This window comes from Podarcis raffonei, chromosome 5 (genome assembly GCF_027172205.1).
Source record: "Podarcis raffonei isolate rPodRaf1 chromosome 5, rPodRaf1.pri, whole genome shotgun sequence".
Taxonomy (NCBI): Eukaryota; Metazoa; Chordata; class Lepidosauria; order Squamata; family Lacertidae; genus Podarcis; species Podarcis raffonei.
In genome coordinates this window covers 33,189,668-33,206,246 of record NC_070606.1, presented here as the reverse complement: position 1 = coordinate 33,206,246, position 16,579 = coordinate 33,189,668, and positions in this window count along the sequence as shown.

Sequence of the window (16,579 nt, the reverse complement as noted above, 5' to 3'; positions counted from 1 at the left end):
TTCCCATGATGAAAAAGGGGGGCCCATCATCCGTCAACAGCAAAACAGCCACCCCAGGAAGTTTGCTTCCGAATGATTTGGGTTGCAGTGTGGCGTTGCTATTGGCTGCTTTGTTTCTGGGTAAAGATGCTTGGCAAGATGCTCTTTTCTACATTCTTTTCCAGGTCAGGGGAACTGTAGGCTTTTGGCCTGGATAGGGTGCACCACGGCAAACTTTAAATTCTCCTTTGAAAGAGACAGGCGTCCCACTGCTGCTGCATTTGGACGCACCCACTGCTTTGTGGGCGTGGGTTCCTGCAGGTGTGAGATTCTGTGTGTGAGTGTGTCGCGAGTGCATGGGTTTTGCAGCCACGGGTGCCCTCACGCAGTGTGAGCAGATGGCGGGTGTTTGTGTGTGAGCGTGTGTGGAGAATGAGGGAGGGCCAGCTTGACTTATTACATTGAGCATTCCAGAGCTTACGCAAAAACTGCGCTTCCGGTAGAGCCATCTAGGCTTTCTGTGCGGCTCCATAGCCTTCAAATACACACACAAAAATATGAATAACTGTGGGATTTTAAATTTTTTTTAACGTGAGCTAAACCTCCCAGTGAGCCCGGCCACATGCTTGCGGTGGCACCATAACAGAGAACACTTGTGTAGCCCAGCTGTGATAATAAACAAGCCTTGCTGTGTCGACCTCTCTTAACCTTCCTTCTTGCCTAGGCTTTTCCCTCTCTATTTGTCTCTGTCTATATACACACCCGCACGCTTCACACCCCTCCTTTATTCCACTATTTCTTCTACTTTTCTGCAGAGAGAATAATAAATTATGACCGAGCGAGACTTGGAACTTGTCACTGCCAGGAGGGAGTGGCCTTCTCAGTCCTTGTCCTTTGGGAAATTCCTCCTCTTCCTCCTTAGACTTTGCATTTTTGTACCCTCCCCCTTTCCCTTTCTGCTGCTAAGAGATCCATTTGCATCTTGTTAATACACAGAGTCACAGAATTGTAGAGTTGGAAGGGACCCTGAGGTTCATGTGGCCCAAACCCCTGCAATGCAAGAATATGCATCTGTCCCACTGAACCTGCAACCTCAGCACCAACTATCCAGTGACTTACTTGAGCTTTGGTTTCTGGAAAGCCCCTCTTTGAGGGCTCCTCCACTGTTGTTGCCTCTCCCCCCCCCCTTCTGCCTGTGTGTCTGGGACTGAATTTCCCAGTGGTGCATGTTTAAATAACCTGTAAATACATCTTTCGAATCCGGGAAGCAAATTTTCTGCTAACTTCACTAGGCAGGGCAGCACCCCAAAATTAATGCAAAGAGGAAGAATTGCCCATCTATTTGGACACAGGAGTGACCAGGATGGGGTGTTTTAATGGATGGCACAGGGGTGGCAGCAGGACCAAGTCTGTGCAGACATGCCGGGGGGAGCGGTGATGGCTCTTCATGTATTCCTTGCACAGCCCCCGCCTCTCCCTGCCAACCTGGCTTGCCCCATCCAGGGAAGCAGCAATGATGGTGCCCCTCCACACCAGACACTCTTGAATACTATAAAACTGGGGGGGGGGGGGGAGCGACAACAATTTTGTGTGTGTGTGTATGTGCTTGCTGTGTTGATAACAAGGCTTATGGTTGATGATTGCTTGTCCTCCTTGACACCTTTGACGACAGCCTTGGAGACGGATGATAGGGTTTTGTTTTGTTTCCAGAGGGTTGAAGGTAGAATGGCAGACAAATGGTGGCCCGTGATTGATCCTCATTCCCGGCGTTGTGTCTGATCGCAGGTTTTTGTAGGTTTTGGCTGTCAAGAACTGCTCAAAAACCAACTTCTCAAAAATGTATTGCATCGACCGAAGACAAAGGAATGAGTGTCAGTGCCATGGAAAACGATAAGTCAACCATGCCACTTTCAACTCTCTTTTTAAGAACTATTTTCTCTCTCCAGGTTGTCTAGCTCTGCCCAGTTTTGAAAGAAAAACTTCCCCATGGGACAAAAGACATACTTATTCGCCAATGGAAGAGAAACCTCTCCATTTTCTTAAGGGGAGTTAAAAAGTAATTGGAGAGCATTTTTTCTTCTTATGGTGAACACATAATGTCTTTTGCCTATTCTCTGCTTCCAGCCTTAATTTTACACCCCATTTGTTTTAATGCATTTTTAGCTGATTCGTATTACCTCGTGACACATTCTCTGACTTCTAGGGTAGCAGAAGCAGAAGATACGTCATCCCAGATGACGTCCGTAGGAGAAACTCTTGCCGCCCCTGTAGGGTTCACCTTGTCAAGTGGACTTGGGTGCAGAATTAAAGACCTCCTGTTTCTCCTTGGGTTGCCAACTCCTTTCCTAACAGAGAACAGAGAAATACTGCAGGAGCAAACTTCCCAATCACTGTGACTCCATGACTGGCAGTGTGGGGATTCTTTTATCTGTAGCGCTTCTCCTGTCATGCAGCTGTTCAAAGACATGACAGCAAGACTTTGTGTCGAGTTAGTGAATCGAATCTCAGCTCCCCAAACCCTTTTGCTAGGGTTAAACTTTAAGAGTATGTGGATTAGTCCAAATAACCTCTGAGCATGTGCAATGCCCCTTCCTACTGGGTAATCTGAAATAGGCCTCTTTCACATATCTGGGATTACATGGTAGGTCTTCCCAGATAAGAGGCTTACTTTTGGAGCAGGCTTGAATCTCAGGACAGGGCCTGCTGGGGAAAGGAGTTGGCAACCCTTGACTTTGCTTAGATTTCACGGGGGTTGGTTAGATCATCCCAGTTTTTCAAAATCTCACTCTTTTTCCCCAAACCTGCAAGCTAGTCTGAATGTTGTAAATAAGGAAACAACACTTGGCGCATGCATGCCCCCCCTCTCTCACACACACACAAGTTCTTCCTCTTCACAGCTTTGCTTTCCACACCACGTTCGCCCCATCAATGCTGTTTGTTTTCAATAAGAGCAGGAACTGTCTTAGCCAGCCTGGGAATTCAACACCAGAGACGACTTAAAAGAAATAAAAAAGAAAGAGTCTCTTCCCCGAGGGAAGCAGCTAGGATATCATCACCATATCAAGCAGCCATGCCAGCGCTGGAGCTGTGTGTATCAGGCAGTTCTGACAACTTCACCTGTTTTGCAATCTCTGTGCTGGCAGAGAGGGAGAAGAGACAAGCGAGGAAGCCTCTTATCATACCGTTAGTATCAACCAGATTCGGATTTCTGAAAACACCAGGCTGCATTGCCGCCATTTTATTTATTTATTTCATGCATTTACTTGAGTCCTGTGCAAATAAGAAAGAGCAAGCCTGCTTTGGAGCGTAAGTATGTAATGTTTTGGTTGCTTCAACAAATTGGCCAAAGGGGTCTCCCTAATAGCAGGTGTTCCTCTTCTTTGTTGCTTGTCTCCCTTCATAGATTTTTAGGTTTGCCCCTAAGATGATCACATTCTTAGGTGTACGCTGACACGAGCGACTGTAGTATGGCGTTCGTAGCATGTTTTGAATCTGTGTGTCATCTGAGTACTCTTGTCAAGGAACTGTGATTGGCAGCGACTACCTGGCGAGTGTGCCCTCAGTAGCAAACCCAGGTTTGCCTTTGTGTAATGTATGAAACAGCCCTACGGGCCTGATCCTTGCTGTTTTGAGCTGGTGAAGTCCTCTTTCTATTCTTTTGAGCTTTGAGGATCAAGCTCCCCGATCCTCTCTGGGAGAGCTAAGCAATCGCTTGCTCAGGTGGGCAAGAAATTGCCTTCCATTGGAACCCCTTACTGGCTGATGATCAGAGGACAAATGAATATATCTGGAAGAACTCTTGGTATTCATGTGTGCAAATATTATTTTCCCTTGATATTCATTGATTCTGGAAGCTGGAGGGGAAGGAAATGGACCATTCTTCTCCTCCAGAGTACAGCTGACAAGAATTAACATCCAAGGGAAGGAAATCTTTGCAATGCATTAAACTCCTAAGTCTGCAGCTAACCATTTCATCCAAAGGTTCTTGTATTCAGAAGTGACTTCAATTCATTTTAAAATGTGGAGAGTAGACTGCAGTTCTTGAAGCACCTCCTCAAAAGTTGGCCAATGGCCATTGGGATGTGTTCCTGTTCTGATGCTTTCATGCACAAATGCCGTGTAGAGCATGTGACTTGAAGATGGCAGCCAAAGGTTGCATTTCTCTTAAGCACGCTTCAGAAGCGAGTTCAGTTGGAAATGACGTCCATATCCAGCACGCGTTCTGCGCAACAGCCAGAGGTCTGCACCAACAAGTGAAACCTGCAAGTCCATTAAGTTCCAGATGAGCCCTGAGATGTGGATCAAACACTCACCCACATTGGCTGTAGTGTGTCTGCTTCTACATAAGGGATTCCCTTCATGTTGTAGCAAGACAATTGTGTTAGTTACTGGGGGAGTTAGGCTCACAGGTGTGCTGCTTTTGAAATTTGCCCTGTACACAAACACACCCCTCTTCTTCCCCTTAGTGTCCAAATCTCAAATAGATCATTTCTACACATTTATCGCAAGTCTCCCCACACCAAACAAATTAAAGTAGCTCTGTCTAGTCTAGTCCAATCTATTAAACCTTTCTCTCTTCTCTGTATTGAATCTCAGCTCAGTGTTGATGGAAAGAATGTGTATTTTTAAAGTGTTAAAATGAGTTGATTTTTTTTTGAAAGGGGGAAGAAAAAACCAACAGCATTTTACACTTAACAAACCAGAATCGAGAAACAAACTCGCCTATAGCCTGAGAACATATTTAAGTCTTATGTGCAATAATAACTTCTGAACTTTATAGCGTTAAACATCGTGTTCAAGTGCTTTGATTTCAGTTTGTATATTTCAGTGCTGCAAGTGTATCTCGGTAATTCTAGACGATTAAAAATGAAACAACAAAAAAAGTGTTAGAACGTATGTGTGTGCATATGGCGGGTGCTGGAACACCAGCGGGGGCAAGCCTGCCCAAGTTCGTAGCCTTTGAAATCCTATTGCAGGCTTTGTTAGTCTCGTGCCCTCCGGATATCCACTTTGGACTACAGTTCCCATCAGACCCTGTGTGGGCCTGATGGGAGTCCAGGACATTCGGAGAGTGCCATGTTGGCAAAAGCTGTCCAGTTAGTTCCAATGGGAAAGTTTAAACACTTCCTTCCACGGAAATTGTTCTGGGACTTTAAAGAGCTCAACTTGGGCGAGACCTTGCCCCCCAGCCTCCTTCTGTTCCTAGGGCGCCCTCTCCCCTCCCTCCCAGCTGTGACACTCCTGTATCGCTTTCCCTGCGGCTCCCTGGGAAACTGTTTCACATTGTCGGTTCTCTGCCTAATAACTTAACTTACTTAACCTAAGGAAACAAGTACACACGTACACCATTCCAAGAAATGAAATACAACCTTATTTTTTAAAAAAAGAAAATAAAAATTTATAAACATCACTCCGTTGTGGTTTGTAATGGCACTGGGGAGGGGATTGGGATCGGGGAAGAGTTCGAGAAGACGGAAGGGTGCTGATGTCTGCTAGTAAAAATGCCCACCTGTTGGGCTCCACCTGGCTGTGGCACTTCCAAGATGAATCCCCACTTCTTGCCGTCTGCTAGCTTAGGAAAGGCATTTCTGTGATTTGAGCTGGGAGGCGGCCTCAGAACTGCTTTGCAGGGGCAGAACAACTCAATGGGCGTATGCAGTCATATGGGTAAATGTGGAACTCCTAGAGCAGAGATGGTGAGGGTCTGGCCCATGGACCAAATGTGGCTCTTATGGCACACCCAAAACTTTAGGCTGCGTCCATTGCAGGCCCGAGCCAGCCTCAAGTAAGCGCCTAAACGATAGTTGCTGTATTTCAAAAAGTAAAAGCCAGGATACCCTGAAAGTTGTTGAGCCTTGACCATCTTCCCATTGGGCTGGAATGCTTTTCAAAGCATCTCCCAACACACCCCAGAGCACATCTTGCAGGAGGGTTGGGGGAACCAACAGGTCTGGGTGGACTACAACTCCCTTCATCCTCAGCAACTGGCCGTGCAGGTGGGAGGTGGCGTCCACTAAACTCTGCTGGTCCACAGGTTCTGCATTCCTATGTTACAAAATATTCACCTGGTAGAGAATCTGCTCTGCCTCGATGGTAGCATTCGGAAGCAAGTACTGTGCAGATCTCTGCCATCCACACTGCAAAGCTCCAATGCTCCTGGCAGTCCTAATGATTGCGAGAGAATAAGAGGTGACAAAGGCTGTCCTTGCTCTGCCAGATAAGCAGTCCTGGCTTGCTGGCAAGGATTCGGTTTTCTGCTCTCACATAAAGCCACAAGGAAAAAGGGAGCGATGCCAACTCGAAATGGGAACGAAGCATTGAGTCGCCGCTGCAGAACGCCAAAGGCCTCTTCCTGCTGCAGTGTGGGCACATTGCTCACTGTCACTCTGCGGCGGCCGTTGGCAGGCCGCGAGCCAACAAAGCCACAGAGGATTTCTCTCTCTCCTTGCTTTCCCATTATTGCCAGGCCAAGACTTCGCAAGTTGCAGCTGTCCCCTCAGCTGCCTGCATTTCTAGGCCCACTTCCAGGGCCTGAACAGTGACAGGCCTGTTCACTGAGGCTTCGCACGGACAGCACCTGCAGAGAGAGTTAACTCTGTCATCTCAGGGGCTTGTAGCGTGCTGCATTGTGTACGAGGAAAATAGGCTTCTGGACACCAAAGGCATGCAACTTCCACTTTTGCCTATTGAGCATGCCAGGTCAGTCCTAGTATGGCAGCAGATTGAGGCGACCTGCTTTGAGCAGGGCCCAGGATGAGGGTGGCGGGAAATCAGGTGGCACGTCCCATTTTGCCGGCTGAGGCAAAAAGGGAAACGTATAATAATAATAATAATAATAATAATAATAATAATAATAATTATTTATACCCCGCCCATCTGGCTGAGTTTCCCCAGCCACTCTGGGCGGCTTCCAATCGAGTGTTAAAAACAATACAGCATTAAATATTAAAAACTTCCCTAAACAGGGCTGCCTTCAGATGTGGCCCTGAACCCTTACCTGGGTTTCATGGCGGCGGCTGCAAAATGACAGCAGTTCCCAGCGAGAATTCACTGAAATCTTGCAAGATCTTCCCAGATCTTGCCAGCGCCACTTCTGCTGTGGGGCAGAGGGGGCACTGCCTCTTTGATTTCTGCTGCCTGAGGCGGCTGCTTCACGTTGCCCCATGGGCGAGCTGGCCCTAGGGGGAAATAAAAGACATGAATGTCTGACTCTGACTGGAGCAGCAAGACTATCGTTCTGGGGAGCTCTGCTTCAGGTGGCAAAATGTCTTGGGCCAGCACTGTACAACCAGGAAAGGCCATTAACAGCTCACATACCAATATGGGGGTGCAGACACAGGACACTCTCTGACCATTAGGAGACAGACGCTGGAGAAAGATAGAAAGAGGAAAACCAGGAGGCACCTCCCATTTCCCCCTAAGCCAAACTTTCCAGGCCTCTGTTGGGTAAAGTTCTAGTCTGGTCAAGGACCCTACAGGGGAGGGAACATGCAGCAATGGGACTAGGCGAGTGATGTTGCCCCAACAAGCTGTCTGCTACTGATGGGAGGCAATGGGACATCAGGGACAGAATATGCAACATATTGAAGAGCAACAGCACATACTAGGGCTCTGCAGATAAACGTTTATGTGGAATGCGCTGCCCTGCAAATAGTGAGGTGAGGTATTCTTTCAGTTCTTCTCCAGATTGTCTCAGGGCTGTGCCTGATAAGAGGCCTGGGTATTTTTGCCCTTGGATGTCCGTCACACTGGATTTCAAAGTGTAAAGTGAGATGCAGCCCTCGGTTGTTATGGGCACTTGGAACCGCACCAGCAAAGCTTCTAGGCTGCGCCGTGATCACAGCATGTCTCGTTTTCAAACAGCAGTTTGGCTCTCGGTTGACTCTGCCTCTCAAAGCTTGTATCTTCCTGGCACCAACTTCCAGGTGGCTCGTTCTGGCAGCCGGCTTCTCACAAGCAATATCAAATATCAGATGAATCCTTTTTGCCTGGTTTGTTTCCCTGAGACTTTGGGTTCCAGTGGAAGGCTGGCGCCAGGAACATTTTCCAATGTCATTTTGTCTGCTGCCTGTCCAAACGCTTGAGGCAGTGGATAACATAGACTCACACTCAAAAAATAAAAAGCCTGCCAGATAAAACATCCTTAGTTAACAACAGACAATAGGCACTTCCCCCCAGTGAGCAGTGATGTAGGTTTTCTGGAAAAAAACTGAACGGGAAAATTTTCTAATGCAAATTAGGCAAGTTTGGAATATTTTTTTTACTTTGCACTGAAATATTTTCTCATGCCCCAGGCTGTGATTTAATTAAGCATATTTCCTTTACTTGCAGTTAGCAAACAAAAGTAAAACCTGTGAAAATACCAAGCTTGCCTAATATTTAATTTGCAGTTGGCACCCATTAATTGCTACTAATGAACCCAGGAAACAAAACTTTTGGTGGGAAAATAGAGCAGTGGAAAATTTTCAGCCCCATATCACTACCTGTAAGGTTACAAATTTCCCCAAAAGATGTGCTTGATATTCCTTTTCAAAAGTCAGGAGAGCAGGGCTTGAGCAAACTTTCTGCATTAGACTGCTCCATAGTATGGAGGCAACGACTATGAAGACCCAGCATTACCCCAAAGGTGTTCTTCATCCTTCCCCCATTACGGAGAATTTGAACGGTCTTTGAAAAATATCAGGCAACAAGTTCTGCAATTTTAAAAAATGCAACAGAAAATGAAACAGACACTAGAGGATTGTAATAGCAAAAAAGAAACATTACATTGCAAAAACTAGTATATACTGTGAAAGATAGAATAAATATATTTGTACACAAAGTAGGGAAGGGGCCTTAGAGTTGATTGCTCCTGGGCAGTTAACACATACAGGTTTCGTCTAGACAGCCTGTTCATTGAGCATTCATTCTGATTCAGTTGCACAAACATGGTGGCCAGACAATGCCCAATCTTTATGTAGCATTCATTCTGATTTGTTTGCAGGATACTTATATAGCAATATATAGGTATAATAGTTCGAAAGCACATCAAAGTGCAAGTAGATAAATAGGTACCGCTCCGGCGGGAAGGTAAATGGTGTTTCCATGCACTGCTCTGGTTTCGCCAGAAGCGGCTTAGTCATGCTGACCACATGACCCAGAAGCTGTATGCCGGCTCCCTTGGCCAGTAAAGTGAGATGAGCGCCGCAACCCCAGTGTCATCCGCAACTGGACTTAACGGTCAGGGTTCCCTTTACCTTTTTATATAGCAATAAGCCAACTCCCCTGCAATTATTTGTTCACTTGAATCCCTCCTGCAAAACAGTGGCAGCCTGGAGGCACAAATAGTCAAACAACGTCTCCCAGGGTGCTGGAGAGACTGCGGGCAACACAGAGCGCTTATGCACATGTGGTGGAATTGTACGAAAAGTGATGTCTTTCTGGAAAACACCATTCGGAAGAAAGTGTGGAAGAAACAGTAACGACACAAGCAGTGGTGGTGCCACCCTTAATTTTGTTCAGTGTAAAGGATAACGAAAACAATGCTGTAAAATATCTAAAATGCTTGCGAACGTCATGCTGTGAGGCAAGCTATTGCCTAACTCCGGAAACATGCAGATGGTTTGGCGAGAGACAAATGGTAGGGGGAATTATGGCAGGTGGCGCCGTCAGGGAAAATGACACATCCAATGACAGTGACAAGGAGACCGGCCATATGGAAAGATTCCCTGGTTTCATTTTCTACTTAAGCTCCACACAAACCCCACAAACTTTAAAAGCAAACGGGTAGGGCATCTCCAGATCATGGGCCAAACCTGGACCACCAGGCTCCTCATTTGGCCCTGCAAAGCTGTTCTGGTGAAGCCAGGCCTGCACACCCTATACCTGATCTCATACATACACGACATCCCAGGTGTGGGACAGGTAAGGGTGGGTTGGAGTGGTCTCCTGAGTTCTACTATGCTGGAGCAAAGCATCTCCCACTGCTGCTCTCTGAAGTAATCACACGCTGCTCCTTTCCACCTCCATTTTTTTTAAAAAACCCCTGGGGCTTCAAAGTGCAGCATATATATTGGAAGCCAAACTGTGATCCTTGGATGAAGGGCAGTACAGAAATTTAATGGATTAAAAAGAAATATTAGAATCACCTGATGTCCCAAGGTTTGGAGAGATAATGATCTGGCTCCCCAGCCGGAATTGGTTCTCTTCCCCTGATTAAAAGTGGATGGCCTTGAAATGATGGAACAAAGACTAATCTTTGGGAAGTTTTTAATGTTTGACATATTATTATTATTATTATTATTATTATTATTATTATTATTATTATTGCTGGAAGCTGCCCAGTGTGGCTGGGGAAAACCAGGCAGATGGGTGGGGAATAATAATAATAATAATAATAATAATAATAATAATAATAATAAAAACTTACCTAGATAACCCCTCCCCCAAAAGTCCACGATTCTACCTGCTAAAGGAATTTCCTCTTTGACCACTCCACCTTCTGTCACTTGGAAACAACACTATGAAGGATAAAGGGAACACAACTGCTCTTAAAGAAGCACGAACGTTCCCAGATGGAGGTACCTTTTCCATTATTTTCATGTGAATGGCATTTTTTAAAAAAATTATAGCGCACTTCTGTTCCACCATGTCGAGGCTGCTGCAGTGAATGCCCTAGTTTTGCCCATTCTAAAATTAGGTAAGGTGAAGAATGACAACATATGCACATCAACAAACAAGTTCATCTTCATAAAATGAAAACGGTTTTCAGCTGCCTAGTCACCCCCCTCGGAAGACGGCCCCGTTCTTCTCTGATCTCGGCTGCATGCATGGTTCCTGTGGGCATCCCTTCTTCTGAGAACGTGCTACCCAAATGTGCCTAACCCCCTAACCCCTCTAAGGGGGGAGGCCATGCATGGCTCAGCAGCGTCCCAAGGCAGCAGATGCGAACTGCTGACCAGTCGCTTTCCTCTGCTCTCAGGAGCGCTTTGTGGAGTTCACAGCTCAAGGGCTTTAGCACAGCACACAGCAGTCGTCATCCCCTGGCCAGAGTCTCAGTTGGCTAATCATTTTCCGCCTGGTCATGACATATTTGTAAGAGAGGGAGAAGTGTGGTAGATTTATCAAAGTGGCGCAAAGGGCTTAGAGGCTTTTCTATGAGGGCCTGTATGTGCCGGACTGCACAGTACATCCTGCTCACAATTTATGTCCCTCCAACCCGCCCGCCCCGCTGACCTCAGCAGCACACGCGTTACAGCAGCCTTTGCCAACCTGGTGCCCTCCTAGTGTTTTGGACTACAACTCCCATCAGCCTCAGACAGCAGCTTAGCAAAACCCACACAGCAAGAGATAATAGTCTCTTGTGACTAGCGATGGCCAAATCTGTCCATTTTGGTTTCTCTCAAATTTCTCACCTTTCCCATCTTAAGTTCAGCTCTTCACATTTCCACGTCAGTGTGCAAAAAAAAAAAAAGTCATCATTTTGGTGTGAATTTCTTCCAATACAAACAATTTCCCCAGATTTAACGTATTTTTGTATGTCATTTTCACTAACAGATGTGTTTTTTTATTTTGTAGTTTTATGTTGTGGCCCACCCCAAGCTACAGGTATAGAGCGGTCTACAAATTCAGTAAATAAAAGAAAAAGAAAATTTCATGCATACTTTACCCAGTATACACATTTATTGTAAAACTTGCTTCGCTAAAGGCCTGCACTGCAAAATTTGGAGAAGTGTGAATTTCAAAGGGTGGCTACATTTTGCCCCGGCTTTAAATGCAAAATGAATTGACTCTCTTTTCCCTACTTGTTGCACACTAAATATGAACCATTCACAGTGGTATAAGCTGTCAGGGGCCAGAGCCCACTTCATCAGATGTGACTAAGAGGACTCCAGTCAAGTCCATGGATGGATCATAAAAAGGCTTGTCTTTAAGGTGTTTCCAGACTCTCTGGGTGCTTCCAGACGCCTGCTATTTTCAGGTGGGATTCAATTGCATACTGGCAAATTCAGGTTGCACAGTTGAAGCTGATTGGGCAACTCTTGAGCAACAAACCCGCCGCCGCCACCAATCCACTCCCACAAACAGGACTTACTGCAATATGGAAAGCGAGGAGAAAAGTGTGAGATAACACTTGCTTGACCCAACATCATATACTTGCAACCGCAAACGAATCCGAATGCTCACACAAGAGCCAACCTCATCTAGCCTCCTTCACGAGGATGAATGCTGAAGAGAGAGAGAAAGCGGGGAAGCGACATTTGCAGTCTTTGCTGCATCCGATTAGCACATCCGATTAGGACTCTGGTGGAGGTTGGTCCAGTGTATGTCAAAAAGGACTCTGCATTCTGGGTCACACCTTTTCAAACAGAGGCTGTGTCCACCAGCAGATCCACATGTAGATATTTGGGTCCTCTGCTGCTTTGTCCTGCTGCAAGCAGAACCTTGGGAAATTCCACAATCCAGCGGTGGCCTGTGCCCAACAAGACTCATAGGGAGGGCAGCTGGGCAGCCCGATGACAGGAAGAGCCAGCTATTCCCAGCTTTGCCCCTATCTCGGAGTCAAGTATAAAACTCCCCAGTGGCTTACCCCAGGCTACGTTTAGCACGATACTAGCGCAGCATGAGAGGTGTCCTATCTTGTGCCTAACGGCTGCCAACCCCATAACAACACCCTGTGGCTTCCACTGCCCAAAGGAGGACCTTATAATGTGCCATTGTCACGAAAGAACCATTTTGTGGGCTTACATTTTTTTAATTGCCTGGGCTATGTTTAGCCTGCAAGCCCTCCCTGGGGAAAGGGTGAGGCTAATCCCAGCTCGGTTCATTACTGGAGCTTATTATCCGAGCAGCCACCAGCATGCCAACGCCTCGGGCATTTGCCTGCGTTTCCTGGAGGGCTCACCTAGGTGACAAGTGCTGACACCTTGGCAGCTCCCCTGGGTGACAGGTGCTACTGACACCTTGGCAGCTGCTGGGAAAATTCATCTGTTTGCTTCTATAACGGGGACATCTCTGTAGGAGGCCAAGGTGAGGCAAAGGGGTGATGGGTAAGGCTGCTATTTATGTGTTTGTTTTGATGGGTTTTTAGGCCCCCCTATGGGGCAGGGAAGCCAAAGGGCCACATTCCTTTCTGTGTGCAATCTTCCGGAGGTCACATGCTAGAGGTGGGCGGGGCCAGAAGCAAAAGTGGGTGGAGCAACGGGGGTAAGTTTTGTCAGAAGGGGATGAGACCATCAGCCTGAAAAGTCCCCTTCAGAGCCTTGAGGAAACTCCTTGAACAATGTATTATGCAAAATGACATGTACAGATATCATGGACTGGTTGGACGCAGAGGAATGGTGGGAGGAACCAGCTAAGGAACGCCTAAGGGAAGAAGCCCAGGGACTGTTGGTGGGATGGGCTACGAGTGGTCAGAGGGAGAAGACTGGGAGGAGTTGATGTCAGAAGCTGAAAAGGTAACAAGGTTTAGTGAGAGGGAAAAGGCTGAGACAGAGGGAAGTTCAGAAGCTGAGGCAGGAGAGGAGGGAGGCCAAGAGGCAGAGATGACTCTGGCTGAGGATGAAGAAGCCAGAGGATCTCCCCCTCCTGCTGTGACCAGCTCCCCTCCCCCAGAACCAGAAGAGGCATGAAGAGGGAGGAGCAGAGACAAGCACATCGGCATAGTCTCTGATTGCTTGGGAAGGACCCTGGGAAGGCAGGGACCTTCCGTCTCAACAACTGCTTCATGGGGGCCAGAGTTGAGTTGCTGTGCTCATTAGGCCTGACGCTCTGCCAGGTCCTTGCAGAATGTGTTTTTTGCTAATAAAGTTAACTCCAACGTGCATGGTACGATTTACTGCCGTCACTTCTGACAAAGGCAGAATATAGTATTATTTGGGGGAAAGCAGGCTGAAAAGCAAAAGGAAATCAAGAATGAAATAACGAAATCCCAGCTGCTAAGATATATACTGCAGTCATCCTGGAAGACCTTTGCTGAAAATAAAGGCCCTCCTGGCCAAGAAGAGACGGCTGAGGCAAAGGCCACCTGAGATCCTCCAGCATCAGCACAGCAGCCAGGGAGGACCTTCCAGAGCCGCAGCTGCCATCTGAGGGACTAAGCATGCTCACCAGGAAACCAGCAGAGAGGCTAGCATTAGCTAGTAGCGTCTTCCCTGTCCCTCGAGTGGCAACAGGCTGTCGCTTTCTGAAATCTCCATCCGGCTGATGTGGCCTCCAGTGCCTAACACTGAACCGGCAAGGCAAAACAACAAGCTGGGGAAGAGACAGATCGCTCTGCTCAGTTTCCGCAGGGAGCCAGGGCAATTGCTGAGCTGCAGGTGTGTCTGTCATTGGGCACCAGCTCCCCTCATCCCTGGCCAGCTGGCTGGGGCAGGTGGGAGTTATAGTTCAGCGGCACCTGCAGGGCCAAAGGTCCAACACTCCGGAATTAACGTGAAGTGGTTTTGTTTTGTTTTAAGAGTCTCGTGGTCTCCCAACTGAGCAGCTGTGCTGTTTCCTACTGCCTGCAAATCAGGGATGGGCAACCTGTGGCACTCTGGGCATTGCAGGAGTCTGCCTCCCACCAGTCCCAGCCAGCATGCCCAATGGTCAGGGACAATGGGAAGTGGAGTCCAAACAGGACTGGGGGGGGGTCACCACCCTGAAACAAGCAGAACCCGGCCCGGTGAATTGCAGGGGTCGCAGCTGATGCTCCCTCCCACATCATTCCTCCCCTGCCCCAAATATACAGGATAGGATGTGATGCTTTATTCTCCCCTTCCAATTCCTGCAGCCCCAGAGTAACAGAAATACAAAGCAGCACAGTCTTAACTTGGAACATTGCAGGGCGCCCACAAATCCTATTTGGTGGGAGGCTACACAAATACATCAGACGGAATAATATCCACAATAACAAGCAGTAAATTCACTCCCAAGCCCAAACTTAAAAGAGCACCTAGACAGGCACAATATACTACCATCCTTCCAACCGCTCTGAATCTAATTCTGCCTCCTCCCTTGCAGAAGCTGCCGGCACCTGATATATGGGTCGCAGGAATGAGCAAGGGCTGCTCGAAGCAAAGCTGGCAGAGCCAAGAATCTCATCAGCTCCATAAATCCAGCGAGGTGCTAGGAAAACTAGGACACACGGAGCCAGGATTTCATAAAGGTAAAGTCTGTGTCAGGTCTCCCGAGACGGAAGGAAACTGGATTTGGCAGATGAAAACAACAATTGTGTGGTGAGCTTAGAGCTGATTCACAACCTCTATAGCAAATTTGCCTGTTTGCTCCTTGGAGGTGATTTCGTGCAGTCACTGAAAGGAAGGCAATTGAAGGATGCAGGTCCTAAGCTTGTTTCCTTGGAAACAACTTTCCTTACAGGGTGGCGAGATGAGGCCGCCTTCCCCTAGCAGCGACCAAGCCTTTCTGTTGCATAGGGTTGCCAACTGACCGAAAAAGAACCCCAGGCCAGCATGCTCTTACGCCTTTAGCGCCGGCCTGATCTGCAGAAATGAGGAGGGGACACTTTACATGGCAGAGACAAAAACGACGTCTGGTTGGCACGTCTCTATTAGGTAGCAAATGTCTGCCAGCCTCTGCAGAACAAGCAGCTGTTTCAGGCACAGGGGCTGAGGAATAAGTTGGCAACCTACTGCCTAACCTTTAAGAAATAATCGTGGCAATTTGAATGTGTGTGTGTGTGTGTGTGTGTGTGTGTGTGTGTGTGTAGAAGCTCACACAACTGTATTTTAAGAGGGAGAAGAGAGAATTTGTGGCCCTCCAGATGTTGCTGAACTCCCATCAGCCCCAGAGAGCATGTTCAACGGACAGGAATAATGAGATGTTTTCCACCCCATATTAAAATGTTGTGACCTAGTCATCAGGTAAGCCCGTTTTACAAAACAATATGCTAGATTCAGGGCCAATTCTCAAAACAGCTGTTGAGTCTGGAAAACAGGAGACTGATATGATAGCCATCTTCTAATATCTCAAGGGCTGCCAAGTGGAAGATGATGCAAGCTTGTTTTTCTCCAGTTCTGGAGGGTAGGGCACAAATCAATGGATTCAAGTTACAAGGAGATTCCGACTAAACATACAGAAAAACTTTCTGATAGTAAAAGCTGCTTAACAGTGGAACGGTCCCCCTCGGAAAGTGACAGCCTCTCCTTCCTTTGAGGTTTTTAAGCAGATGTTGGGTGGCCATCTGTCACGGATGCTTTAGCTGAGATTCCTGCATTGCAGGAGGTTGGGCTAGATGACCCTTGGGGTCCCATCCAACTCTATGGTTCTGTGATCCTGTGGGTATAAGCATGCTGCTAATCAAGGTACATGAGGAATTTAGACATTCCTTCAAAACTACATGGAAATTTCTTTCCATTCTTGAAGTCAAGTTATTTCAATTTTCCCTCACCCCCAAATGAATGAAAGGCTCGAATCTGGGCTCTTTTCTCTCTATCTCAACTTTGTTTTTAAAAAATAGTTTTTGTTCTTTAAGGAGATCCCTCCACTTCCATTAATTATCTAAGCAAAAGCCTCTTTGTTCATCTCTTTTGACACCTCCATCGTTCAGCCCGGACACTGAGCTCCAGCTCTGAGGGCCTTCTGGCGGTTCCCTCCCTGCAAGAAGTGAGGTTACAGGGAA